The sequence below is a fragment of the Talpa europaea genome (genome assembly GCF_964194135.1).
Source record: "Talpa europaea genome assembly, chromosome: 4".
Lineage (NCBI taxonomy): Eukaryota > Metazoa > Chordata > Mammalia > Eulipotyphla > Talpidae > Talpa > Talpa europaea.
The window spans coordinates 48,433,132-48,436,412 of record NC_140070.1 but is presented as its reverse complement, the minus strand read 5'-3'; positions in this window follow the sequence as shown (position 1 = coordinate 48,436,412).

The window sequence follows — 3,281 nt, the reverse complement described above, 5'->3', positions numbered from 1 at the left end:
TCCGCAGCCTCTGCAGCATGGGTTCGATTCCTGGCTGGCCAGGGAGATACCCACATGGTGCAGCAGACCTCTCCTGTCTCACCTGCTGCTCCCCTCAGCAGTGTATTTCAGCCAATCTGCCTGTTCTGCTCCCTGCTCTGTCTCTGGTGAATCCTCACACACACACACACACACACACACACACACTTCTGGCCTGTACCCCAGTTCTTGTATAAATAAATAAATCTTTAAAAAAAAAAAAAGAAACTACTGACATCTGGGTTCATTATGGGGTGATATTGCTACTAGACCATTTTAGTGAGGGAAAAAAGCAGAAAAGGAAACACATTTTTAATGTTTTATAAAAGTATGACTTCATATATTGACATGCACAGCTCAGTTCTAACAGCCCACTGCTCCTTCCCAAATTTTTGGTTCTACAATTAGCCTTCCCTCTGACTAATCCTATAATCTAGGTTCCCATTAAAATAAACGTAATTACTTACTTGCTTTATCTGACAACTCAACTTAAAGAATATCTACCACCACCCCAAAATAAAAACAATCAATAAAACAATAAAAATAATAAATAAAATTGTTTTAGATCACGCACTCCTAAGGATTTTTACCAAATCACTGTTCCAGAGTCACACCGCCCACATGTGTGGCTATGTAAGGACTTACTTGACAGACAGTTGTGGTTTAGTTGTTCCTGTTCATTTTCATTTGGGGAAGACTGCAATTTACCCCACCCCCCACTTTCTGCTCTACCTTTTCCTCTTTCATAGGAATTAGAAACTCCAACATAGCAGATTCACTTAATAATAATGTTATTATTATTTCACTTCTATTATTTTATTATGATGATTTCACCATTTACACACAAGTGCAGCAGGGGGATTTGCTCATTGGACTCTGGCAGTTGTTCCTGAATGTAGAACTAAGGAAGCTGGGCTTCATTCTGGGGTCAAAGGTTAAACATCACAGGCTGCAAGAGATAGTCTTCCTGTCTTCTTGTATTTTTTTTTAAAGATTTATTTATTTATGCATACAAGAACTGGGTACAGACCAGAGGTGTGGGGGGTGGGGGTGAAAGGATTCACCAGAGACAGAGTGGGGAGCAGAACAGGCAGATCAACTGAAATACACTGCTAAGGGGAACAGTACCATTTGGGTAGCTCCCTGGCCAGAGATCGAACTTGTGCTGCAGTGGCTGCCAATAGTTTCATTGGTTGCATCTTAACCCCTTGTGCCACCAGGGAGGCCCTTCTTGTAGTTATTAATGGCACTCCTTTTCACTCACTAGAGTGACGCAGTTTAGAGGGCAGATGAGATGGGTGATTCAATTGGAGGAGAAGAGAGGGAGGAGTCAGAATATAAGTGCTCTAGGAGAGAGGGGATCAGCCTCTATGGAGGAGATAGCCTACTACTCTCAGGGACTAGCTGCATGCCTGGTGCATGGTTGGAGTTCAATAAATGCATGTTGGGGATATGGAAAGACAACAGAATAATGAAGAGACCTTTCTATATACCTCTACATGTCAGCAAGGAAAGATAAGCAGAGGGACTAATTGTGAGAGGGACTCAAGCAAGGGAAGTCAGGGGTTATTTCTGGGTTCTAGGCCTGGGCAAGTAATAGAGGGGAGGTGGCCCAGAGTTGAGGGGGAAGGGAGAAGAGAGGGGAGACTCATGATTTAGTATACTCTTACTGTGGTAGTAGGATAATCTTTATTTTTGCAAAATGAAAAAATGTTTCCAGCTTAGGTCTAATACAAAATTAACACATCCTCTTTGTGAGTCAAACAACACAGCAACATACAAAATAATATAAAAGAAAAGATCATCAGCAATCTCATGCCCTGAAAAGAACCAACCCTCTGTCTATTTGAAGCTCTTTAGGTGGAGAGGGGATTGAGGGTTCTGTCTTTGGAGGGAAACACCTAGTTGAGGCAGTTATTTGTCTCTACCTCTGGGCTGACTGGAAGGGGCCCAGGAAGTGGGGGTGGAAACAAGCCAGCCCAGAGCTCCAAAGCTGGGAGAGGTTGGGGACTACAATGGGAGGTACGGGCCTTGCCCATCAATCCCTCACCCCTCTAGAAACTTCTCCCCTTTGTTTCTTCCTTGATTCTTTCCTCACCTGGTCAGTGAGAGGAGCAGGAAGTTGTCTCCAGAAGAGGGCCCTGATGAGCACACCCTGAGTGAGCTACCTTAAGGAAAAGAGAACTCCAGAGGGATTCCCATGGAGTGAGGCCTCTGGAAGACCCAGGAGCACCATAACTGAGACATCGGGGTTCTTGTGTGCCCAAAAGCTGCTCCCCACTCCATATTTCCTACTTGGGGTTGTATCCACACATCCTGACCAAAGGCCATTGTTTCTAGACCAAAGGCCTTCATGAACCTCTCTGGACTTAGGTTGATGATGTTAACTAGAAACTTAAAAATTGCTATATGGGAAGAAACCAAAAGGATGACCCAAGTGATCCCTTTTTATTTTTAATTCTGTACTTCAACTTTGTAAGAAAAAGGGACACAGCAAACAGCATATTAGTTACTCAAAGCTTTCTGCATGCTCATCTCAGCACACACATGCCTACTCTCCTCGGTGTGCACTATTTAGCCTTTACGGTACTTAATGTACCCAAAGCACTCATGAATATTCCACTTTCAGTGGGGTTGGGACCTCTCTCCAGGTTATGTTTGGTAGAGCTCACTGAGCCATTCACCTCTGCATAGGTATTTGCCTTGAAGTGAAATCAGTACCTTCTTTTCTCTTCAAGGTTTCCTCAAGGAAGGTGGTATCTCCAAGCCAACAGTTTGTGGAGTTTTTGATTCTTCTTGTTACACATTTTCACACTGCTCTTCGGAAAAGCTGAGCCAATTGCAATGTAGTGTCACCAATCATACAATGATATTTTACATTTATATATGAATGTGGCTTAAAGGTAATGTAGTTAATGCCCACCCCCATTGTATACTTGAGAAAACTGAGGACCACAGAGATTAAATCAGTTTCCCCAAAGTCATTCAGCCAGTAGATGACAGATCCAGTTCTAGCGGCCATATCCTGATCCCACTCTCTGCTCTGTCGGTCCTCAGTCAGTGCTCTGTTCTCAATGCTCTGGCCATTGTTTCTAGACACGGACGCAGAGGCTCTTCTTCCTTCCATTGCTTTTCTTCTCCCCATTGCTCTTTTTCCTCCCTCCTTCCAAGGGGAGGAAAACAGAAGCCAGTCCTTCCCCCTCATGGCTCCGGTGACCTGCAGACCATGTCTTCAGCTTCAGCTGGGTCTGTCCCCAAGCCCA